The following is a 27,336-nucleotide window of genomic DNA, read 5'->3' on the forward strand; positions in this document are numbered from 1 at the left end:
CTCCCGGCGCCAGGCGCGCACGTGGGGGCTGCGAAGGCTCCTGACGGAGATCTCCACCAGCTCCGCGCGGTCTCACGTGTGTCCCGGACGAGCGCGACCTCCTGGTGCCGGGCGGAGAAGGCCAGGTGCTGCCGGGGGTCAGGGCCCCTCATGTCTTGCGCTCTCTGTACTTACAGAGACAGCGCCATGGTCGTGCCTTACTGGATCGCAGGGTCCTGAATATCCCCCGCACTCCCAGGAGGTTGGAAAGGGCGTCCCGCTATCTGCGTTGGTCACCCGGCAGCTCCTTGGAAAAGGAAAGTAATTCCCTTTTAAAAGTTGTTTCTCACGGATAGCGTCTGCTCTGAGGCCTAAGGACCACCAGTCAGTCATTCACAGAAAGGGGAGCCAGAGAGCTGTCAGGAGGAGGTGGGCTGAGATTTGCATCAGCCCTCCCTCGTGCCTGATTTTTTTTCACACAACCCCCCCTTCCCATTCATAATGTACAATGCTAGTGACAGTAACACTACGACTACTAGATATTCAATAAAACAATTTTGTATTATCCCAGTCGATTGTTTAAAAGGTGAATAGGGAAGAATTGTGTTAATCTTGAATCGTCAGGGTTGAAAGGAGCTTTAGAGGTCATCTGATGCAACTTGTTGCCCAAATCTCTTCAACTACGTCCCAGATCTGCCATTTTCTAACTTGTGCTTGAATACCTCCTGTTACTAGGGAAGGGACCCTTTCCTAGTACTTACTGATCGTCAACTAAATGTTGTGAACTTCGTGTTATCTAATCCATATTTTTTTTAAACAACATACTTAATGGAGAAAAACTTAATAAGTTTTGCTGGGTAAGCAATACAAACAATGTAATAAAATCAAATAAATTTTTAAAAAGATTTTACTTATTTATTTGAGAGAAGAGATGGGGGGAGTTCTGAGGGAGAGGGAGAAGCAAGCTCCCCGCTGAGCGGGGAGCTGGATGCAGGGCTCAGTCCTGGGACCCTGGGATCATGACCTGAATGAAAGGCAGACACTTAAGGGACTGAGCCCCCCAGGTGTCCCCAAATACTCTTTAAAAGGTTAGACCTGAGCAAAAAAGAAACCAACCAGTAAATATATATGTGTATAGGTGCATATGTATAAATATGGTACATATGTGTGTATGTATATATAAAATACTTTTTAATAAAAACTGGGCCATACCATGCAGAGTCTTTAGTTACTTGCTTTCTTCAGTCATTGTGAACCTCCTTTATTGTCATTAAATATGGTATAATTTAATATATTATTATTGATTTAATTATAATTAAATCATTAAATTTTGACTTAATTATAATAAATTAAATTTACCACATAATTTTAACATCTCCATAATATTCTTTTGTATGGATAGTTTACTGACCAAGTTCACTAATAATAGGCATTTAAGTTACTTTTAATTGTTACATATTATAAGCAAGGCTTCGGTGAATACCCTTTTAGCTAGAACTTTGTGTACATCCTTATTTACTTAGGAGATATATATATATATATATATATTTTTTTTTTTTTTTAAGTAGACTCCACACCCAGCATGGAGCCCACTCTGGGGCTCAAACTCACAACCCCAGACCAAGGCCCAACCTGAGACCAAGAGTAGGATGCTTAACTGACTGAGCCACCCAGGTGCCAGGAAGATATGTTCTTAAAAAGTGGAATTACTGCATCAAAGGGTTGTCACTATTTATTTTTTATAATATAATTTGTCAAATTCCTTTAGAAAGTGTATACAAGGGGCACCTTGGTGGCTCAGTCGGTTAAGTGTCTGCCTTCAGCTTAGGTCATGACCCCAGGGTTCAGGGATCAAGCCCCAGGTAGGGCTCCCATGGAGCCTGCTTCTCCCTCTCCCTCTGCCTGCCGCTCACCCTGCTTGTTCACTCGCTCTCTTGCTCACTCTCTCTCTCCCTCAAATAAATAAATGAAATCTTAAAAAAAAAAAAAATAGTGTATGCAAATTTAAAATCTGGTCAGAACGATTCTGGCATATTATTTCCTGAGACTTTACTAGTGCTAGTATTACCTATTTTTAATGCTTGTCATTTTGATAAATGGAAAATTGTATCTTGTTTTTTTATTTTATATTATAATGAGGCCAAACATTTGTCTCTGATTATCAGGATTTGTATGTTTTCCTGTATGTGTTTGCTTTTATTTGTCAAATTTTCTTTTTTGCAGAACAATACTTAAAAAAAAAAAAAGCCAAGACAAATTAGCCACAATACCATCGCCTAAACACATTGTTTGCCTTGTCCTGGTTACCTTCAGTCCTTATCCATGTGCATATTCATTGTTTATGTATTTGCAGTTACTGATAAAATTTTTTATTCTACCTTTTCATATAATATTAGGCCATGGATTAATCTTCGATTTAGGAAAAACACTAAGTTCTATTCCTTTTCTACATGACAGCTCTTTATGTGTTTGAGACTGTCATGTCTTATGGTTTTTCAGTCTTAACAGCATCCCCTTTTATTTTGTAGTGTGTTTGGATCCCTTGCAATCTTTCTCTGTCTAATCTGGAGGAATTCCAGTTTGTTTTCCCCTGATGGGTTGTGTTCAGATTAAGCTAATCAAATAGAGGAACAGGAATTATTGAAAATTCTAGTCCAAAAGGCCCTCGGGGTTCTTCTCAGGCAAAGGGAGACTGGAAACTCTCCTTTTGCTAGCTGTCTGCTTTGGAAGCTTCTGTGTCCTTGCACCTTTAGGCTGTGAGGCAATTAAGTACACAGATGTTGCATTAAGATAGGCAGACCTTGGTTGAAACCTCTGCCTCCAACTCTTCTTCTTTAGTCATGTTTCCATAAGCAACTTGTTTAACCTCATTTTCCATATTTGAAAAACACCGGCTAGAGTATTTACCCATAGAGTTTTATGCTAATTACATTGGACAGATTTTGCGAAGTGCTTAGGAACCCCGTAAGTGATACTTAGTTAGACTTGCTACTAGGTCCTCCTTATTTGGTCCTCCTCACCCTCCACAAAACAAGCTATTGAGTGAGAGAAACTTCCTAAGACCAGCTTTCTTAAGATAATCATGCAGATCCCTTTTGTTTAAGCATAAAAAAGTGATGAAATAGGAGACTTTTACAAAATTATATCAGTCAGAGTCCCTGTTTTATTCTTCTCTTCATTCTGAGATTTTAACTCAAAGTCCCCATTGGACATCCTGTTTTTGTTTTAATTCCTGTGGCCAAAGTTCAGCCAACCCACTTCCAGGTGGAAGAGTGGACTTCAGAATCTCAGTGAGAATTTGGCAATGATAAAGAGTCCTTTGGCCTTGGAAGGCACTTGTCTCCTGGGACTTCTGCACAGAGAGAAGCCCCTTTGAGATTGTGTCTAAGCACATGCCCAAAGCCATCTGTCCAACTAGCTACTATATTTCCAGTGTCCATGGACATTTCAAATCCAGCATGGCCAAAAAGAAACAATTATCTTCTGTTTACCCACTTTTGCCCTTTAAATCTGCTTTTTCTCCTGACTTCCCTGTCTTGTTAAGTGACATCCTCTACCAACTCTTGTCTCTCAAGTTAAAAAGTAGGCCCCTTCTCTTCTCCATCCCCTCACGTCACATGAATTGCTCAGTCCTGTCGATTTTATCCTCTAAATATTTTTTTTAAAGATTTTATTTATTTATTTGACAGAGATAGAGACAGCCAGCGAGAGAGGGAACACAAGCAGGGGGAGTGGGAGAGGAAGAAGCAGGCTCATAGCGGAGGAGCCCGATGTGGCGCTCGATCCCATAACGCCGGGATCACGCCCTGAGCCGAAGGCAGACAGACGCCCAACGACTGTGCTACCCAGGCACCCCAAAAGTAAGCACTTCTTTACAATAGATTGTCAACTAAGAAATTGGAAGAAAATTGAGAGCTTTTATTCTAAGATCGGGAACAAGACAAAGATGTCCGTGGTCACCACTTTTATTCAACATAGTACTAGAAGTCCTAGCTGTAGCAACCAGACAAGAAAAAGACATAAAAGGCATCCAAACTGTGTAAGGAAGAAGTAAAACTTTCACTGTTTGCAGATGACATGATACTATATACAGGAAACCCCAAACACTTCACCAAAAAACTCTTCGAACTGATAAATTAATTCAGTAAAATTGCAGGATACAAAATTAATTACAGAAATCTGTTGCATTTCTATACACTAATAACAAAGTAGCAGAAAGAATAATTAAGAAAACAATCTCATTAACATTTGCAGCAAAAGAATAAAATACCTAGGAATAAACTTAACCAAGGAGGTTAAAGACCTCTACTCTGAAAACTGAGTCGTTGGTGAAAGAAATTGAAGACAACACGAACAAATGGGAAGATATTCCATGCTCATGGATTGGAAGAATTAACATTACTAAAATGTTCATACTACCCAAAGCAATCTATAAATTCAGTGCAATGCCTATCAAAATAACAGTAGCGTTTTTCACAGAAATAAAACAAATAATCCTAAAATTTGTATACAACCACAAAAGACCTTGAATAGTTAATGCAATCTTGAGAAAGAACTGGAGATATCACAATCCCAGATTTCAAGATACACTACAAAGCTATAGTAATCAAAACTGGTATATGGCACTGGCACAAAAATAGACATATATCATTGGGAACAGGAAAGAAAGTCCAGAAATAAACCCACGCCTATATGATTAATTAATCCATGACAAAAGAGGCAAGAATACACAATGGGGAAAAAATAGTCTCTTCAACAAATGGTGCTGGGAAAACTGGGCAGCCACAAAAAAAAGAATGAAACTGGACCGCTTCCTTACACCATACACAAAAATAAACACAATATGGACTAAAGACCAAAATGTGAGACCTGAAACTATAAAACTAAAAGAAAACATAGGCAGTCATCTCTTGGACACCAGCCCTGGCAAAATACTTATGGGTATATCTCCACAGGCAAGTAAACAAAAGCAAAAATAAAGTATTGGGACTAAATCAAAATAAAAAGCTTTTGCTTTTGAAAGGAAACTATCAACAAAACAGGCAACTTAATGAGAGAAGATATTTGCAAATGATACACCTGATAAGGGGTTAATACCTAAAATATATAAAGAATTATACAACTCAACACCAAAAAAAAAAAAAAACCAGTTAAAAAAATGGGCAGAGGGGCACTGGTTGGCTCAGTCGTTTGAACAGCTGCCTTCAGCTCAAGTCACTATCTCAGGGTCCTGGGATAGAGCCCTCTGCATCAGGCTCCCTGCCCAGCGGGCAGCCTGCTGCTCCCACCCCGCCCCCATCCTCATGCTCTCACGCACTCTCTCTCTCTCTCTCATGTTCTCTCTCAAATAAATAAATCCTTTTTAAAATCTTTTTTAAATCTTTTTTTAAAAAAAAACTTTTTTAAAAATTTAAAAATGGGCAGAGAATCTGAAGAGACATTTTTCCAAAGAGACATACAGATGGCCAACAGACACGTGAAAAGAAGCTCAACATCACTAATCAGAGGAATGCAAATTAAACCCACAATGAGATATCACCTAACACCTGTCAGAATGGCTAAAATAAAAAAGACAAGAAATAACAGTATTGACATGGATATGGAGAAAAAGGAACTCTCATACACTGTTGGTGGGAAGGCAAACTAGCGCAGCCACTGTGGAAAACTGTATGGAGTTTCCTCAAAAAATTAAAAATAGGAGCGCCTGGGTGACTCAGTCATTAAGCATCTGTCTTCAGCTCAGGGCGTGATCCTGGCTCCTCTGCTGGGAGCCTGCTTCTTCCTCTCCCACTCCGCCTGCTTGTGTTCCCTCTCACACTGGCTGTCTCTCTCTCTGTGTCAAATAAATAAATAAAATCTTTAAAAAAAAATTAAAAATAGAGATACCACACACACCAGTAGCTCCACTACTGGGTATTTACCCATAGAAAACAAAAGCACTAATTGGAAAAGATATATGCACCCCTATGTTTATTGCAGCATTACTTAACAATAGCCAAAATATGGAAGCAACCCAAGTGTCCATTAATAGGTGAATGGATAAAGAAGAGGTGGCATATATATATGTAATGGAATATTACTCAGCCATGAAAAAGAATGAGATCTTACCATTTGTAAAAACATAAATGGACCTGGAAGATATTATGGTGAGTGAAATAAGTCAGAGAAAGACAAATACTGTATGATCACTTATATGTGGAATCTAGAAAACAAAACAAATGAACAAACAAACAAAAAGGAATAGAGAGGGGCGCCTGGGTAGCGCAGGCGTTAAGCGTCTGCCTTCGGCTCAGGGCGTGATCCTGGCATTCCGGGATCAAGTCCTACATCAGGCTCCTCCGCTGGGAGCCTGCTTCTTCCTCTCCCGCTCCCCTGCTGTGTTCCCTCTCTTGCTGGCTGTCTCTCTGTCACATAAATAAATAAAATCTTTAAAAAAAAAAAAAACAGGAATAGAGAGAACAAACTGATGGTTGCCAGAGGGGAGTTGGTAGGGGGGTGAGCAAAACAGGTGAAGGGGAATGGGAAGTACAGGCTTCCAGTTATAAAATGAATAAGTCATGGGGATGAAAGGTACAGTATAGAGGATATAGTCAAAGGTATTGAAATAGCATTGTATAATGACAGACGGTAGCTACACTTGTGGTGAGCATAGCATAATGTATAGAGTTGTCAAATCACTATGTTTTACACCTGAAACTAATGTAACATTGTGTGTCAGCTATCCTTCAATTAAAAAATAAAATAAAGGGGCACCTAGGTGGTTCAGTTGGTTAAGTGTCTGCCTTTGGCTTGGGTCATGATCCCAGGGTAAGGTCCCCCATCAGGCTCTCTCTCAAATAAATAAAATATTTTTTAAAAATAAATTAATAAAATAAAACTAGAAAAAATAAATAATGGGAAGAAAGACAGAGTTAGAAAATCATTATTTGGCAATCATTATAGCAGTAATTTATTCAGGCCAGAATCATCAGAGGATGCTAAAAAAACCAAACAAACAAGACTTGACACTTTCACTGGGTGAATGGTTCTTAAGGAACAGGATATTTTCATAGTCTCAGTGTAACTCCCTACAAAATATTTATCATTTAAAAAGGCAAAATAGGGACACCTGGGTGGCTCAATCAGTTGAGCTTCTGACTCTTGATTTTGGCTCAGGTAATGATCTCAGGGTCATGAGATGGAGCCCCACATCAGGCTCCAAGCTCAGCCGGGAGTCGGCTTGAGATTCTCTCTCTCCCTCTCCCTCTCCCGTTGGCCTTCCCCCAGCTCACTTGCGCCTGCACACACGCACTCGCTCATGCTCTCTCTCTTCCTCCCTCTCTCAAAAAATAAATAAATAAATCTTTTAAAAAATAATAAAAAGGCAAAATAATAATTTTACAGTGAGAAACCTTGCAGATACTCTCTTAACTGTGTTATCAAAGTTAAAATCACCAGTAATGAGACAAATTGACTTTGTGAATCTTCTGATATGAAACACTGAGAACACAATCTATCTTCTGCGGTATTCTTGGCAGAAATGCATAATTGATTCTAATCATGAGGAAACATCAGTCAAACCCAAACGGAAAACAATATACGGTATAAATGATCTGTACTCTTCAAAATGTCAATATCCCAAAGACAAAGATTTGAGGAACTCTCCCAGATCAAAAGAGACTAAAGAGATATGACAACTGGGTTGGATTTTGGATGAAAAGGAAAAAAAATGGTTTTGCCATAAGGGAAATATAAAGATAGTATTATATCCTTAAGAATTCCCTGATTTTTACAGTTATATTGTCAAAATTCTGAGAGACAGAGAAAGTGAATGATAAGACATTTGTGGTAGAATGTTAACAATTAGGGAACCTGGGTATACCAGTGTTCTTTTTACAATTACAATTCTTGTAACTTTTCTCTGAGTTTGAAATTATTTCAATATAAAAGAAGGTTTTGAAAGTTTTTCTAGCTGCTCATGACCTGCAGGATCGAGTCCAAACCAGGCCATTTGTGTGTTAAGCCCTTGCTTAACTCACTGGCCTCAACTCTCACTATTCTTCATGTCTTGGCCTCTACCCTCCAGCAATAATAAACCACTCATGTTTCCCTAAACATACAATGCTATTTCATTCTTCCATGTTCTTATACATGTTGTTCCCTCTCTCTCAACTATCTTTCCCTATTTGTTCTCTTGATGAAATTACTATTTCTTCAAGATCCAGCTCAGATATCATTTCACCCATTAAACTTCGGTGACCTCAGCTCTCGCTAATCAATACTTTCTCTGTGCTACCTCTAAACCAGTCACAAAGTGCTATTTTTGCAATTAACAATAATTTTAAGTAGTATTTATTGAAGACTTAATTTATGCTAAGCACAAATAGATCACAGTATCTGTCTATGCTGAGTATATAGTAAGTAAGTATAGATGCTAATGGGTTCACTTTTAATCTTCCCAATGACCCTATGAGGAAGGTATTTGCCCAAGATGTCATAGCCAGTAGGTGGCTTAGCCTGGACTTGAGTTCAAGTCTGAAAGTCTGACTACAAATCCCTTGCTCTTAACCACTATACTTCATTTCCTGTAATTTTTCACCTGTCTCTCCTACTGTGACTTTCTTGTGAGTGTGACTTTCTTGTGACATGAAGGTTTATATCTTGTTTTCCTCTCTATTCCCAATCCTTAACCCTATCACAATGCTTGACATATAATAAATGTTCCATAAATGTTTTCCCTTAAGGTTTTTGTAAATATAAATTATCTCAAATATACAAAAGAGAAAAAAGATTGTGTGTGTGTGTTTAGAAAGAAAAAGAGAGAATACCTAGTTTGTTAGTTAGAACCCAGCAAGAAGCAGATGACACTCTCAAGCTGGATAATTTGGGAAGAGGGAAAGATTTCATAAAGTGATTAGGTACCAAGGCAATTCAGCGTCTTGGAAAATTGACAGAAATAGTGCAATAAACAGAGTTAACGATGGGGCAATATTCCCATTCCCAGGCTTGAAAGAGTAAGAGGACTGGGAAAATACCAAAACTTAGAGTAAGTTGGAAGGAAAGAGCCTCTGACAGGAGCCAACCCAAAGCCACCCTAAAGTTAGGAATCTGAGACCTCATTCTCTTCCCTCCTTCCAATCCTCTAAAAGCTAAAAAGGATAAGGAGCCCATTGATCTACAGTGGACCCTATAAGTCAGCGTCTCAGGGCCGAGGGCTGGATTGAGAAGGATGGAACATGGATCCACAGTGGCAAATGGAAGATAATCCAGAACAACACTGTACCTACCACCCATCTTCAGAAATGGAGTACGGCCAATACAGCTGAAGTGCTCGGTGTATCCCTCCCCTATGGTATCCCTCTCTCCTGCAGGGGAGTCATTATCCTCAGGTGGTTGTTCCCATGAATACCTTCAAATTTTATAATGGCGTTAAAGTGTTTGTGGTCTTCGTCTTACCTTCATTCTTCATTATGATTGTGAGATTCATCCTTGTGGACACTTACCGCTCTAGGTTGTTTATATTCCCTATGATAGAGTACTTGATTCTCTGAATATACCACAATATATGCATTCTCCTGCTGATACACATTTACGTTGTTTTCCACATTGTGCTCTTACAATCGGTACAGCCATAAAGATTTCACATAATATGTCATTTTTTAAAATAAAATTGAATGATGGATTTTTCTGACAAGAACTCTTTCTTTGCTCTGTCATATCCTTATATTGGAGAAACATGGTATAAACAATGGGTTGGGAGTTGGAAGACTGAGCTCCATGTACCTAGTTTATGACTTTGTCTTGTCAAAGCATGGAAAATCTTTGAGCTTTGTTTCTTCATCTGTACCATATTATGAAAATCAAATTAATTGGTGCCTATGAAAATACTTTGTAAATTGTAAAGCACCATATGACTGTAAAAGATCACTGTTCATTATCTGCCACCTCTTCTATAACATGTCCTGTAAAAGCAGAAACCTCGTCTCTCTTGTTTGTTTGCTGTTGTGTCCAGAATGAGGTCTGGTACAGAATAGGCATTGCATTAGTATTAAATAAGGAAGGCTGACTACTATTACAATCCCAAAACTCAGGGATTTAAGAAAAAAGTTTGTATCTCTCTTTATCAGAGTCAGCTGTAGGTCAGCCAGGGAAGCAGGGAAGCCCTGCCCGCTTAGTCATCAGAGATTCCAGACCCATCCTTTAACTCCACCACCTCCTAAATTCTTGGAATCCTCACTTGAGGCTAGGCTAACACATGAGCGCTCTCATGCATGAGATTGAACAGACCAATCCGGAGAGTGCTACACTTCACTCTAGCCTGTTCTACTAGCCAGAAGTCCGTCCCTGGCCATGTCATATTCCAAGTGATGCTAGAAAATGTAGTCACTGTAGCCTTGACATGAGAGAAAATGAGTTTGATCAGCATCTAGCCAGTCTTTGCTATGGCATTCAATAGATATTTGTGGAATAAATAAATTAATGAAATAGACACATATGAATGTGCCTAACATCCACTTTATTTTTTTTTTTTTAGCCTTAAAAAGTACCTTGATATTGAACTTGTGTCAGCTAAAGTGACTACAGCTTTTTCACTGTGTGCTGTTAAGGTCCACTGAGAACCTAGTAGTTTCTCAAGAGTCTCATTTCCCAGAGGTGGGGTCTGGGGAGATGGGTTAGCAAATGCTGCTGCGGCCCCATCACTAGACCCATTCTCTAATCGCATCATGCCAATGTCTACCTTCCTTAAGAAACAGAGCCAGAAGCTCCTTCTCCTGAAATCTTGCTTCCAAAATCTCGCATGGAAGGCTTGTAATTTCAATCTGCTGTCCAAAAGGTAATCCTTGTCTATTCCCTTCTGAAGCCACAAGGGCTCTACTTCAGGATTTGCATCAGCCCCGCCTCAACTTACGCACAGATGAACACACGTGTGTCATCAAGTGAGTGCTGAAGTTCCTGAGGTCAGACCTTAAGAGAGCTGCATCTTCAACTTTCACTCCTCTTGGAATATTCCCTGTTGGTACCTAACCACCATGCAGGAAGTCTAACTTCCTTGAGACTTCTGTGTTGGGCTTACATTTCTTTTTCTTTTCTTTTTCTTTTCTTTTTATGGATAGCCACAGAAAAATTCAGTTTCTGGGGATTATAGATATAAATGTGAAAAGTAGAACAATACAGATTCTAGATAGTAATACTGGAAAATATCTCCATGACATTGTGGAAGGCAGCAATGTTGTAAACAGGACACAAAAGCTTCATTTTTTGAAGTCCACCCTTTTTCCCTCTGCTCCACTTGCCATCTTTGTCTTAAATCAAAGGTCCGTATGTGAGTGTATTCGTGTTTTGACACTATTAAATGATGTTGGTCTGTTTGGCTAGCCCTTGGCTCTACACTGTACTGCCTTAATTAATGTAATTCTATAACAAGTATTGATATCTGAAAGAGCAAGTCCTTCTACTTAGTTCTTTTTTTCAAAAGATTCTCAGTACTTAGCACCAGGATCTGTGAGAAAAGTGTCCATGGGAAGGTGAGGGGAACCAAATGACACAGGGTGTCAGAGCTTAAAGAGGTGAGGAAGGAGTCCGTGCGGCAGTGGGAGGGGAGGGGGTGGGGGTGGTCAGTGCAGCTCAGAATAGAGTGTCAGAACCTAAACAGGTGTGGAGGGAGTCCATGTGAGGGGCAGCTTGAAGCTAAGTATCAGAGCCCGGCGCCACACACAGCTGCCAATGCGGATTGGTTGTGTATGCTGGATCCAACAAATAAATATGTTAAGAATAATCGAAGCCAGTTCTCTCTCTGTCAGAGAAGGTAGTTGCCAATATGGAAAGGTGGAACACTGGAAGAAACCCTATGGGGGTGAATGAAATTGGAGGAATCAGTGTGAGCTATGATTTTCAATATACAGAGATGGATATAGACGCAAGTATACATTTAATTGTAAGTATATGTGTGTATGTAAATAAAGACACATTTCCTAGCTCTATCCGCTGAGTGGGGCTGAGACCAGCATCACCCCAATAGCAAAGATCATACCTAGTGCCAGATCTTAGCTTCTAAATATCAGTCTCTGCTAAAAGGAACCAAAATAATGATAATAAGGGTAGTAGATTATAGCCCATTAAATAAAGTAAGAAATAATGATTCATAAATCATTTACTGCTATAAAATGATAAATGAATTAGTTGCCAGTTTGATAAGGAATAGAATCTTTACATTTTATTTTTTAAAAGATTTTATTTATTTGTGAGAAAGAGAGACAGAAAGAGAGCATGAGTCGGGGGGGGGGCAGAGAGAGAAGCAGACTCCTTGCTGAGTAGGGAGCCTGACTTAGGTCTCGATCCCAGAACCCTGGGACCACGACCCAAGCTGAAGGCAGATGCCTAACTGACTGAGCCACCCAGGCGTCCCTCTTTACATGATTTTAAATATTACCACACAAATTCTTTTTAATCATAAAGGAGGAAAAGTAACTTCAGAGTTGACAAGCCCAGCAGATGCCTCCTAAATCAAGTAATCAAAGCAAACATCAGCAGCAAAGGGACAAATGGAAATCGTGTTCCTTCCACCTGATAGGATGCAATGACAATGTATGTCTCTTCTAAAGATGCATAACCTGCATCTAATCACGAAGAAACATCAGGCAAACCAAAATTGAACATTATGTAGACAAGTCCCTTAATATGATCCAAAGTTAAAGTTATGAAAATAAAGGAAAGACGAAGAAACTGTTTTGGACAAAGAAAACTAAAGAGACATGACAGTCAGACACAACTCATGATTGTGAAATGGATCCTTCTGCTCTAAAGGACATTATGTGAGCATCTGGTAAAACTTGAGCGGGGTCTGCGGATCAGATGGTAGTAATGTGTCAATGGTAATTGTCTTTTCTTTTCTTTTTTTTTTAATTTTCTGATCTTTATGGTAGTGTGTGATTACAGAGGACCATGTCCTCCTCATTGTAGGAAATACACTCTAAAGTATTAGGGGGTGATGGGACATCAGGTAGGCAATTTTCTCTCAAATAGCTAAAGAAAAAATAATTTTTGCATTGTACTTACAACTTTTCTCTAAGTTCGCGACGGTTTCAAGAAAAGTAGCCTCATCCTATGCAAAGTATGTATAAAGTAGTATTTTATGGGGGCACCTGGGTGGCTCAGTTGGTTGAGCCTCCCACTCTTGGTTTCAGCCCAGGTCATGATCTCAGGTTCGTGGGATCAAGCCTCATGTCTGGCTCTTAGGTCAGCGAGGAGTCTGCTTCTCTCTCTCTCTCCCTTTCCCTCCCCCTGCTTGTATACTCACTCTCTCTCAATCTCTCTCTCTCTCTCTAAAATAAATAAATCTTTTAAAAAATCATGTTTAATGTATGCTAGTTAATTTTTCTAATGCATTGCATAATAAACCCTGCCTACAATTAAAAAAAAAAGTTACCTGTAGGTACTGTGAAAATTGACCCACTTTGAGGTGGTACTTTGACCCTGATTCAAATGCTTTAATTTTTACATGTACATAATTTATTCTACTAGAAAGTGTTTTTTACAATTAATATTAGCAATGTACATATTTGTGTATGTTTTTATGTGTATATGTGCGCCAAGTAACAAAGCACAGTGGGATCACACAAATGCACATTTCAGCTATGAACCACATATAGCATATCTCTGTGCTTATCTACAATATCCAGGTGTTTGTTAGATAATGGATATGGTAAATTGTATCTCCAATAATAATTTTTACTCTGGATATACAATAGAATTAGCATGTTTTATTGCTACCTACCATACCCTACGCACTATTCTAGATTCTCAGGATACAACAGACAACATAGACTTTGTATTCTTGAAGGTTCTGACAAGAATCAAATAAATAACTGCTTTCATAAAAAATACACAACTGTGTGGTATTGGCTTATAGGCAGACATATCAATCAATGGAATAGAATTGAGAGTCCAGAAGTAAATCCATACATTCATTTTCCAAATAAATGGAAACCACACTAATGTTTATCAACTGATAAATGAATTTTTTAAAATTCATTCTATCTATGTAACAGAATATTATTCAGTTATAAAAAGGAGTGGCAGACTAATGCATGCTACAACATGGGGAAATCTCAAAAACATTACATTAAGTGAAAGAAGCCAAACACAAAGGCTACATATTGTATGATTCCATTTATATGAAATGTCCAAATTAGGCAAATCCATAGAAACAGAAATTAAATTAGTGGTTTCCAGGGATGAGGGCGAAAAGAATGGAGTGTGACTGAGGGTTTATTTTTGCATAACAAAAATAAGATACTAGTGATGGTTCTTCAACCTTGTAAATATACTAAAAACCACTCAATTATATGCTTTGAAAGGGTGAATTTTATGATATATGACTTATATCTCAATTTTTAAAAGTTACTTTGAAACAGAAAAGGAAAAAAGACGTAAAGACTGATTCATGGAGGTACTCCTGAAAAGGACTTTAAAGTTATCATTCTCGAGGCGCCTGGGTGGCTCAGTTGTTTAAGCATCTGCCTTTGGCCCAGGTCATGATCCCAGGGTCCTGGGATCGAGTCCTGCATTGGGCTCCATGCTCTGCAGGGAGCCTGCTTCTCCCTCTGCCTGCCACTCCCCCTGTTGTGAGCTCTGTCTCTCTCTCTCTGTGTCAAATGGATAAGTAAAATCTTAAAAAAAAAAAAAAAAGTTATCATTCTTTTATTTTATTTTATTTATTTATTTGAGAAAGAGAGAGCATCAGTGGGGTGGGAAGGGGCAGACGGAGAGAAGCAGACTCCTCACTGAGCAGGGGCTCGATCCCAGGACCTCAGGACCATAACCTGAGCTGAAGGCAGAGCCAAACTGACTGAGTCACCCAGGTGCCCCTAAAGTTATCATTCTAATAGCTCTTGGTCTTTAGGGCTTCTGTTTAAAAGCCAGCCATTAGCCTTGTTGTTGTTCCTTTGAAAGTGACCCCCCCCACCAGAATACTTTAAAGATTTCCCTCTTTACCTTTGATTTTCAGTAGTTTTGCTATGATGTGCCTAGACATAATTTTCTTTGTTTGTATCCTGCTTGAATTCTATTGCTTACTGGCTCTGTGGCCTGATATCTCTTGTCAGATTTTGAAAATTCTTAGTATCTCTCATTACACATATGTTAAAAGTAAATTCCAATTACACATATATTCAATTTCTCTTCTGTGTCTTATGTGACTCTTACGTTCTTTTTTACATTTTCTGCCCTTTCTCTTCTCTAAGTTTCTGTCTGAATATTTCAGACAACAAGCCAGCCCTTGTGTTAAGAGCCCAAAATGTTATTATTTGGTGGTCTTTTCTCCTGATCTTAAGTTATTCAAGAAAATAATTCTCTTATCTCCTGCCAAGAAGTTGTATATATCTGACAGCCTCAACCCCCAGCAAAGAGTCTGCATATTTTCCCTTTATTCTGGTCAACTCCTGAAGTCACTGCTTCCTGTGGTCCAGATTTCATATTTTTCTAGAGGGAGAGGGAGAGAGAGAGAGAGAGACTCCCAAGCAGACTCCCCACTGAGCGCAGAGCCCCACACGGAGCTCAATCCCAGGACCCTGAGATCATGACCTGAGCTGAAATCAAGAGTCAGATGCTTAACCAACTCAGCTACCCAGGTGCTCCCAGAGTTCATATTTTCATTCCCATTTTCTTTAATCTTCTGAGTTAGAATACATAATTTTTTTTTACTGCCTCTTTAATGAAGCTTTGAGTAGAAAAGAAAATAAATGTATATGGTCATGGTGCTTTTTTACAGGAAGTCATATATATAATACTGTACATTGCTGCTCCCTCAGCCCCTCCCCACCCCACTCGTGCTCTCTCTCTCGCTCAGATAAATAAAATCTTTTTTTAATGATAACTGGTACAATAATGCCATTCAGGGGCGCCTGGGTGGCATAGCGGTTAAGCGGCTGCCTTCGACTCAGGGCGTGATCCTGGAGTTATGGGATCGAGCCCCACATCAGGCTCCTCTAATATGAGCCTGCTTCTTCCTCTCCCACTCCCCCTGCTTGTGTTCCCTCTCTCGCTGGCTGTCTCTATCTCTGTCGAATAAATAAATAAATCTTAAAAAAAAAAAAAATAATGCCATTCAACAGCATTCTCATAAGTTTCTGATGGTATCTGATAGTAGTGTCCTTTTTTTTAAGTCTTTAATTATGATTTCCCTTTTGAGAAGAAAGCCTACATAAATTATCTAAAATTCAAAATTAAAAGTTTGTCCTATGCACAAAGATGCTCACAGTAGTATATTTTATGAAATTTAAAACTTACAATAACCTAAATATGTAATGACCTGGGACTAGATAAATAATTTGCAGACCCCACATTTAATAGAAAATTGTATGACCCTTTAAAATTGTTTGTAGAGATATGTGTTAACATAGATAAATGGTATTATTACTGTCAACTAAAAAGCAGAATAAAAAAATAATTGTATACAAACTCAAAACTGAAATATTAAAAAGCATAGAGGAAACATACTCGAATATGGATAATACCTATCATTGCATAGCGGAACAATAACAAATAGGGGTTTTTTTTCCTATACATTTCTGTATTTTCCAGTATTTTTAATGAATATGTTCTTAGAATGAAGGAGGAAAGCTGTTTTATTTTTTTTTAAGATTTTTTATTTATTTATTTCACAGAGATAGACAGTCAGCTAGAGAGGGACCACATGCAGGGGGAGTGGGAGAGGAAGAAGCAGGCTTCCATCGGAAGAGTCCGATGTGGGACTCGATCCTGCAACGCCGGGATCACGCCCTGAGCCGAGGGCAGACGCTTAACGACTGCGCTACCCAGGCGCCCCAGGAAAGCTGTTTTAAAAAGAAAAAATATTTCTTTAACTTACACAATCTTACAAATAAGAAGAAATACAATAGCCACACTATTTGTCCAAACTTTCCAATTTCTTTTTAATTAATTACAAGTTCTGGATTTCAGTTCAGTTATAAAGATGCGGATTTTTCAACCTGCATTTCTAAAAAATAGTGTCTAAGAAAGAGTACTGAACTCAAAAGCCCAGCAAACTCCTGGGATCATCTTCATTACTTTTCATGGAAAACACAGGTTTCAGGTACAAGTCAGCCTCAGAATTAATGGACTCAAATTCTGTGCTAATACAACTGGAAAATGCAATGCCTCAGATAAATATCAAACCAAGCACTACAAAGTTTAATTTGAAATATGTGTTCCACATTACAGTCTGGTTTCCCTCAATACTGTTAAACAAATTAAAATGTCAAGTGGCATCATCTGCTAACCCTTTGAGGCAGCAAGAGATACTGAAGAGTTGCTTGAATTTATTTCTGCTGACATATTCTTCAAAGTATTATAAGACGGTTCTAAGATTGATTAGGCATACAAGTTGAACTAAAAGTGATTTTTTTAAAAAGAGGATTTGGAGATGTGGTGTACAATCATCACCGTTCTCGTTTCTGTCTTGAGTGCTTGTGATAAATTTTTTTAAAAAGTGAAATCCTTGAGTGATTAGAGAGAGACAAATATCCATAAATTGTGGAATATGTGACATATATATATATTAGCACCAAAGTCACACTGCAGATTCTGAACGTTATTTATCATCTGCACTGCGGAAGTAACATGTCATCTACAGGCTAGCAGGATCTAAAAGATAGAGATTTGATTACCCATCTACAATTTATATACAAGGAAAATAGCTTATGTTCATGGCAACGCTTTTAGCAAAGACAGAGGCCCTGGAAAGAAGCAAGCGGAAGTACCAATTTTTTACATCTTTCACTTTGGGCTTTAATTACACAGAATGGTTTGTCATACCTTCCGAGTAGATGGCGGGAAAGACACCTACACCACACCAAACCCATTTGGAAGTGAAAGACAAGCAGCTGTTTGTTTGATAGATTTATCAGCTTCTTTTCTGAGAGCTGAGCCGAGCGTCTTCCAAGGCCCTCTACAGCTGCCCTTTGGCACTGCTTGGTGGTATACTCAAGGAAAACAAGCTTACTGGTTTCTACTGCTTTCTTTCTTAGGAAGCAAAATGGTCCTTCTCTATCATGCCTTCTAGTTACTCTGTTTGCATAGCTTTATGGCTGTCAAAGGAACACACACCATGTAGCATATAAATCAGGAAATTTATGGTATCCATTCACGGACCTTGATTTATGGCAGGACCCCATTTCAGCTCCATTCTGGGCATGTCTAAAAGCAGTGCAAGAGGTGAGATCTACAGAAGCTAGCAGAGAAGACTCAAAGGAGAGGTCAGACATGCTACCAAGGTCAGACTGCCTTTGTGAGAATGCCACTTTACCCGGCTGTGAGTGCAGCTGCTGTGTGAGAATGGCCAGTGTGATGGTGTGATGCTGCTTAATCAAGTGTCTCTTGATAATTCAAAGTGTCAACATGCAACCTGGGATTGCATAAGCTATCTACTTTGCTTTAGTCCAATCTCATCAGCATCAAAGTGAATAATGTAACTGAATAATGCAATTCAGTTCTCTTTCCTTGCCTTGCAGTTAAACCACATTTCTTCTCAAACACTTGGTGCATTTAGGCAAGGTTTTTTTTCGATAATAGTCTTTACAGGGGCGCCTGGCTGGCTCAGTTGGAAAAGCATGCAACTTTTGATCTTGGGGTCATGAGTTCAAGTCCCACGTTGAGCGTAAAGACTACTAAAAAAAATAAATAAACTTTAAAAAAAATAATAGTCTTTACAACAAGAATATTAATAATGTCTCTCTAAGGATTCCGAAGTAATTTTATTTTTTTATCATTGTTTTCTCCATGTATTCTGGTATTTTTTACAATGATGAACAACATAGTCTTCCAATCCTTACGTCATTTTATCATATTTAGTTATTTATTTTTTTTAATTTATTCATTTGACAGAGAGAGAGACAGCCAGCGAGAGAGGGAACACAAGCAGGGGGAGTGGGAGAGGAAGAAGCAGGCTCCCAGCAGAGGAGCCCGATGTGGGGCTCGATCCTGGAACACCAGGATCATGCCCTGAGCCGAAGGCAGACGCTTAATGACTGCATCACCCAGGCGCCCCCATTTTATCATATTTAAAACATTGGGATTATAAATACTTGGTTTATCATTTATAAAAACTGAATGTGACATAACCATAAACGCTTTTTTAAAAGGTTTTATTTATTTATTTGAGAGAGAGCGTGAGAGCATGAGCAGGGGGAACGGCAGAGGGAGAGAGAGAGAGAAAGAAGCAGACTCCACACTGATTGTGGAGCCCAATGTGGGGCTCAATCTCACACCCAGAGACCATGACCTGAGCCAAAATCAAGAGTTGGATGTTTAACCGACTGAACCACCCAGGCGCCCCAACCGTAAAACAGTTTTAAAGGGTTTTCTGAAAAGTCTGATATTAGTGAAACCACTCTTCTAAGGCTTCCTTAAAATAAACAAAAATAGAGGTCCCCAACAAAACCACATTATGCTCCTCATAGTTTTGAATATTGAAGAAAAATATTTACCATAATCAGATCTCTATCTTCTTTTTTACTTAGGAAAAAAAATGCTTAATGAATTTGTGAGATTATTGAAAGACTCTTTCTGTTAGTGATACTTAAAGATTGAACTGCAATCAGCAGCTTGGTGGGGATATTCCTGACTTAATTGAAGAGTTGGATTATCTGTCTCAAGTCAGAAAATAAAGGAACAACTTCTAACACACAGGGATTTTATAGGATGCTAGAAAAGTGCTTTGGCCATGGAATTGGTAAAATTAAAAAAAAGGTTTGTGTTCATAATATTTAGAGATCAACTCATACATAAAAATCCTACCCACACCGTGCAAGATTATACCTGTGATGATTCAGGAGATTTAAAGAAGCAGAATGTTAATTCTGAGGGACAAAAGGTCTTTTGGGATGTATTAGTTTGCTAGGGTGGCCATAACAAAATGTCACTCATAGGGTTTGTTTTCTCACAGTTCTGGAGATTAGAAATCCAAAATCAAGATGTCGTCAGGTTTGGTTTCTTCTGAGACCACTCTTTCCTTGGCTTGCAAATGACCACCTTCTTGTCGTGTCCTCACATAGTCTTCTCTTGGTCTGTGCTGTCTGTGCCCTAATCTCTTAGAAGGACACCAGTCTTGTTACATTAGGGCCCATCCACACAATCTCATTTTACCTTAATTACCTCTTTAAAGACCCTATCTCCAAACACAGTCACATTCTGAGGTACTGAGGGGTTAGAACTTCAATATAGGAATTTTGGGGGAAATAGTTCAGCCCATAATATTAAGAAATATAATCTCAATAAGATCTATCAGAATCTAGATTCAGGAAATGTGGAAACAGTTCACAGTATTTCCCAATGGATGACCTTAATTATGCACATAATGATTCTAGGAGGTTCAAAGAAAGATGCCCCAGCATATAACAGTGTTTGCATAGAAAGACACATATGCAGAAGAGAAGAGTCAATTACTGCTGGGAGGTATTAATCTTTGGTAAGGGTCAGTAAAGGGTTAACAACATTTTTTTCCCAGAGCCTTTGTTAAAACTGTTGAGGGCATTTAACATCAATGTCTAAAACATTTATATGGTTAGAACATCTCAACCACACATTTATCAACAAATTTACAAATTTTAGTCAAGAAATTGGTGCTTACATGTTGCGTGTGTCAGAATAGGCTAGCTGCCATAACAATCCCCAAATCTCAGTCCATGAAAGTTTATTCCTCCCATTTGCGAAATCTTGTAGATGTTCCTGACTGGCAGCTCTCCCAGACAATTCTTCTCCAAGTGGTCAGTCAGAGAACCAGGCACTTTCCATCTTATGGCACTACCATCTTAAACAGGTAGATTCCAAGTTTTCCGTGGAAGGGGAATAGAGCATGAGGAAGGCACACCAGACACTAACCTCTCTGACCTGAATGTGAAACGCATCGCTTGTGTCCACATCGGCAAGAAACAGTCATATGCTCTTACTTAGATTCAAAGAGGCTAGAAAACAGGGGTGCTCTACGGTCAGTAGAACACGCGGTTCTTAATCTCCAGGTGGTGAGTTTAAGCCCCATGTTGGGTGTGGGGCCTACTTAAAATAAATAGACTAATTTTATTTAAAAAGGGACCAAAAAACATAGTCCTTGGCTGGGCAACTCCTTCCCAATTACAACCCTCCACTACAAACACAGAATTTGAGCCGTTAGTAGTCAGCTAGGCCCTCTGCTGTGCACAGCAGCTCCAGTGTAGATTTCTTTAAATTCAGCCAAATTAGAAAGGTAGTGGGTAAAAGCCATAATGCTTGGTTAGAATCCTGGTTGCTTACTGGCTGTGTGACCTTGGAAATATTGCTCACCTCTAACCATAATAGCTTCCTTACCTATAAAATGGGGATTTTATTCAGAGGTTTGAAAGGACTAACTGTAAAGCACTTGGAACAATGTCCAGCCCATAGTTAGCTCTCTGTAAGTGTTAGATATTATTGTTATTATTTTCGAAGAGTCTGTCCCTAAAACACTCCTTGTTGAGGTAGGCTCTGAAAAGTTCAAGAACCCATCGCGCTGGCTACAGCAGGATGATACAGGTGTGAGAGCTCCACTGAACAGAGGTGGCTGTATAACTAAATGAATGGACCAGTATCCTCTCTTGCAAAGGCCAAGTGTATGACACACTGAGTAGGTCAGCAGTTTATTATGGGGGTAGAATTCAAAAAATGTAAAGAACCAAACAGACACCCAGAGAAAAGGCAATAATCAGAAGCCATGAGACAATAAAACCTGACAGTAGTCAGAAACCATGAATGGCAAAAGCTAAGAAAGACAATGGAGAGAATGGAATAGCAGGAATAGCAGGTACGAAGAGTAGCTGAGTCACCAGAATGGTATAGGACTGCAGCAGGGATCCATGGCAGCACCACAGCACAATGCTAATATCCCAAATGACCTTCCGGATTCATTCCAGTGGGGGCAGGGGGGAGGGAGGGCTGACTGCAGGACAGCTATTTGTCTGCCTTACTTTAAAGCCCTATCACTTAAGCTTCCCTAGCATGTCATTTTGGCTTGTGATTTGAAAGAGCCTGTCATCGTAGCCACTATGATTCATTTGCAACTAAGAAGTGATCTTGGTACTTTTCTCTTTTCTGATAATGCAAGTATAGTGCCTTGTGAATCTCAGTTCGAAGATATAGAGTTGCAAAAATGTTTTCTATCAAGGTACTTCCTGATGCTGAGCCCTACCACCATCATTCCACCAGATGTGTGGAAATTTGACCTTGTTCATCCTTGGAGCCTACCCCAACTTACATGGGGCTGTTCATAGCGCTGGAGTCTTCTGCAGTGCCAAGGCATCACTCAGGTGGAAGAAAGGCTGTTGGTTGTGGGTCATCCACTCACAGTCCAGACCATGCTCTGTCTGCATTGTGCCTTCAGGTCCAGCAGCCCTCAGCTGCTTCTGCACCAGGTTGGCAGAATGGATAGTTTTACCAAGAATTCCAAGCTTGAGGTCTCACGTATCCTGCAGCCATCCCTTTCTGAGGTCTATCTTGCTTCCTCCCTAACAATACTACTAGAGAGCATGATCCAGGTTCCTGCATCCAAAACCCAAGTCCTCTGGCCCCCATCAAGCCTATAGAATCTTTTTGTTCTCAAGTGAGGGAAGTTCTTTTACTTCAACTTTCTCCAAGCAATTTTGTCTCTACCTGCAACTTCTCTCCTCTACTGAGGCTTAGCCTTTTGAAATAAGAGCCAGAAAGCTTTCCCAGCAACTTCCATATCCATCCTTAGTACATACTTCTTCTTGGTGAAGAAAGCAAGGATCTGGCCCACCTACCTAGGGAAAAGGAAAGGGAAAAATAAAGAGATAAAAGTTAAATGTTTCAAAATACTTTGGTTTTACTTTTTTTAATTCTTGCCTTTGATACCTGGAAGCTTGGGTTCAAATTTTATGCTCAATGCACATAACAATTATAGAACCTTGATGTGAGGGTATTTACTAATGTATTATTCTTAAATTCTGATTTCAGATTGTCATTCTCATATTATTAACTTTATGAGGTATATCATATAAACAAGTACACTATTCAAATCAGTACTGTTTTTTTTTAAACTGACAAAATTCATTGCAGTAGTGTAGGAGGTAGCTAGGGTCTAGCAGGTTACAGGAATAGAGACATACTCAAGTTACCAGAACTCAAGCGGACAGAATATGGCTTGGGATTACAAGGTCCGTCATGATGTTCAGCAGTTCTAGTGACTGGGTAACCTTCCAGTGACCTTCACTGTATGCTCAACCATAACAAAGACTCAGTTACTCTGTGTCTGATTGTCCTGCTCCAGAGGCCACCACTAAACTGGCCATCTTCTTTCTTTCAAAATACCGACATCTGTTAATTTTAGCTTCTCCTCATTCTTGGTTTCTCCTGCTTATATACAGGCTTCTACTAATTACCTTTTTTCAATCTTTGTCTTTCAGTTTTTGCCTATGCTACCATTCGAACACCTCTCAAGGAAAGAGGATATTCATTGGCCTAACTAACTACAATTATTCCCAACTGAGTTTCTATGAAAGATCAACTTGTATGTTATTGACCGAATGGGTTATTGGCTTTCCTTGGATCAGATAACTAACTGCTTTTGTTCACAACAACTGTGGCTAAGATGACAGGGTGATTTTATACAAGAAGAGAATTCTATGTGGAAGTAAAACTCTAGAATATTACAGACAAGAACCTCTTAGAAGGGGCTGTTGCCAGACAGATATCCTAAGGCTTCACTTGCTCAGTGCTACCATCAAAGGGTAGTAAATAAAGGAAATATCGCTTTCAGAATGTAAACATATCCTTTCCTTTGGGGATAAAACCCCATCCTGCCCCATGCAGACATGGTTTGGTTCCATGACCTCTGTAAGGCAATGACCAGAGTCCAAATTGGTACCTTTTCCAAAGTCTGGGTCATTTAGCCTTAAACAAGACCTTACACAACAAGGTAGCCTATGGTTACAAAATCAGATTACACGTTCTATGTGTGTCTAAATTATTATGATACAAGTTTCCTTCAAATAGCCTCGATAGTTCTGATGATGACTTCTGACCTCTAGATTATTTTATATATCCATTTGTCCAGCTTCCACTAGTTTGTGGATGCAAATAAGGTCATGTTAAGAGGAATAACCCAATAGTCACTGGCTTATGTCATCACCTGCATAATGCAGGACTTCAATCCTTTTTTGAAATCTCACTTTCTTGAGGTGTTTTAGGCATCTTCAGTGGGTGTCTCACATATGCTCACCAACACACCCTGATTCAGCAACCACCCACCAGGTACCACATTTGCTCACAGGAGCCTGGAACTTTTCCCCCAGCATTGTTTCCCTAGCAGGAACCATGCATGGCAACTTCTGCTGGGTTCTGCTGATGTTCAGGGAGGCCTCCAGATCACTTGATGGGTACTAGAGGTCCCAAGTTCCCTGCAGACACTGCGATGTTCCATGGGGCATCCCAGCTTCTGCTCTTCTCCAACAGGCATGGCAGTTTTTACTGGCCTTAGCCTTGGTTCTGCCTGCCAGCGTCTGTCAGCACGCACTATCACAAAGGCACTGAAGGAATATGCTTCTCCCCTATCAATTCTGATAGGGGGAATCCAAACCATCAGTGTCAGTGTTTTATGGCCTTCAGTGAAACACACTTACAATTTTTACTTAGAGCTCTCTCTCTCCCTAAGCCCTAGATCCCCACTTGTAAATGAGAATGAGCTAAATCACAGCCACCAGGAGGCCCACAGAGCACCATTCTCTTCCTAATAAGGCTCTCTGACAAACTCAAGTCCATTGTTTCTGACTTGGTCTTTCTTCAAGGTGATTTCTCCCAAGGGACCACTTTGTCTTCATACAAATGGTTCTGGGGGAGCCCACCCTACAGTTTGCCAGACATCCCCGCTCATCCCTGAAACTTACCCTGATTTCAAATTGGGACTCCACTCTGCACTTCAGTACTATTTGGTATATTGTTCTTTCCCAGTTCTATCTTCTAGTTAAAAGGAGATCTTCAAGTAATGTGCACAAATACATATGCTCTCTACACCACTAAAACAGAAACAAGGCATTCCTATAGATAGGGGAGTGATAACACAGTGACAGAAAATACTGTAGAGATGAGAAAAACAAAACCCACTTCATGTCAGAGCCAAATGCTTAGTCTAATATATGTAATTAGTTATAGACTTGCCAGGTTTCAACAGCTCTGCAGAAATTATTGCACAAATAATAAATCATTGCACTCCAGAATCTTAGAATAATTTAGAAAGCTGTCAGTAATTCATAGGACTGAAGAACAAATAAAGACTGAATCTATCATGATAATTCAAAGAGAGTGACTAAATTAGATTTGCTTAAAGCAAAGTTTTTATCCAAATTAAACAGAATTAAACAGAGAAAATAAAATGAAGTTTTCAGTTAGCTTTGTTGAGAAATGTCAAAAGCATTTATTAGGGATTCAACAACAATCTGTGGGGCGCCTGGGTGGCTCAGTCAGTTAAGAGTCTGCCTTCAGCTCAGGTCATGGTCCCAGGGTCCTGGGATTGATCCCCACATAGGCTCCCAGCTCAGAAGGGAACCTGCTTCTCCCTCCACCCCTCCCCCCTGCTTGTGTGCTCTCTCTCTCTCTCCCTCTCTCTCCAATAAATAAATAAAAATTTAAAATTTTTAAAAATTTTTTAAAGATTTTATCTATCAGAGAATCAGAGAGAGAGAGACAGAACACGGGGGGGGGGCAGCAGACAGAGTGAGTGGGAGAAGCAGACTCCCCACTGAGCAGGGAGCCCAATGTGGAACTTAATCCCAGGACCCTGAGATCATGACACTTAACCAACTGAGACACCCAGGTGCCCCCCAATTTTTTTTTTAACTGAAAGAGTATTTGTATATAAGTTAAAGGAATAATAATAGAAACCACTTCTGCTTTATCACGTGTCAGGCAATGTTCTAAGGACTTTATGTGTCTAATCTCCCCCACAACCCCATGACATAAGTACTGTTATTATCCTCATTTGCAGATGAGGAAACTGAGGCATGGAGATGTAAAGTACATCGTACAGGCTCACACTGCTAACATGTGCAGCATCGGACTGTGAACCACACCGTGTGGCTCTAGTATGTGGCTCTCCCCCAGCCACTTCGCCACGTTGCTGGGAGACCACAGGCCAAAATACTGAAGGGAAATAGTCTTTCTTTTACACATGCCAACCATTGATTTGCTTCTCATTTATCATACCATTTGGAATGCATACTATGAAAAAAAATGCTCTTCTGGGAATGGCACAAACATTAAAAAGTAAACAAACAAATAACCAGCAAGTGCTACAGGAACTGAAGAAATACGTAAACTCAGTAGGAAATAAAACAGATTAATCAATTACATTAGGGACTTGTTATCATCAGATTTGCAGTTAACTTTATTTTTATTTTATTTTTTTAGAGAGAGAGAGGAAAGCAGAGGGAGAGAGAGAATCTTAAGCAGGCTCCATGCCCAGTGCATGAGCCTGACTCTGGGCTCCATCTCACAACCCTGAGATCATGACCTGAGCCAGAGTCAAGAGTCGGCCGATTAACTGACTGAGCCTCCCAGACGCCTCTTGCAGTTAACTTTAATCCAGTTCAGGACAAATTGTTCTTTTTTTTTTTTTTAAGATTTTTTAAAAATTTGGGGTGCCTGGGTGGCTCAGTCAGTTAAGCGTCTGCCTTGGGCTCAGGTCATGATCCCGGGGTCCTGGGATCGAGCCCCACATGGGGTTCTCTGCTCTGCAGGGAGCGTGCTTTCTTGAAAAAAAGAAGAAAGCCTTCTTTTTTGCAGGAAAATATCCTTTTTTATTTCCTGGCTGTGTCATGCATTTATGCCATCTGCCTAGTCTTGCAGGTATTGAAGTTTCTGGTCTATGTTCAGAAACTTTGCTTAAGTGAATATGTAAAAAAAGCCGTAGCAACTATTATCTTGGTAAAGATTTCAAAAAGAATAAAAATGTCCGGGAGTGGCTTCAGATGAATGCCTGTGGGATTTCATCGTTAAGAATGACTAACTGGCTATTTGTTTCAGATAAGTAATTATTATGATAATAAAGAAGTAGATTACAATTCTAGTTTGAATCTGAAGTGGGCACTGAATTTTTATTAAACATATTTTCAGTATTTATCTCGATGAGTTTGTGAACTTTTTCCTATAAGGGCTTAAGGTCATCAATTTTATATATAATACACAAATACATATCATAGGCTTTTAATAAATGCATTGTTTTTCATTGCTGGAATAAATCATACTTTGCCATGATTCATTTTAAGACACATGGGTATATTTGTCTAATATTTTATTTGGAATTGTTTTTCCTCTTTTTTTTATTTTATTGAGGAATAATTGACATATAATGTTATATTA

At 39.4% G+C, this 27,336-nt stretch overlaps 1 protein-coding gene across 2 annotated transcripts in view; it reads left to right on the top strand.

Annotated features, from left to right (window-relative positions):
• EIF4E (eukaryotic translation initiation factor 4E) overlaps positions 1–27,336 on the top strand; it is a 96,606-nt gene that overhangs the window by 675 nt on the left and 68,595 nt on the right. The gene's annotated exons all lie outside the window — the stretch shown is intronic.

This window comes from Ailuropoda melanoleuca, chromosome 11, assembly GCF_002007445.2.
Source record: "Ailuropoda melanoleuca isolate Jingjing chromosome 11, ASM200744v2, whole genome shotgun sequence".
Taxonomy (NCBI): domain Eukaryota; kingdom Metazoa; phylum Chordata; class Mammalia; order Carnivora; family Ursidae; genus Ailuropoda; species Ailuropoda melanoleuca.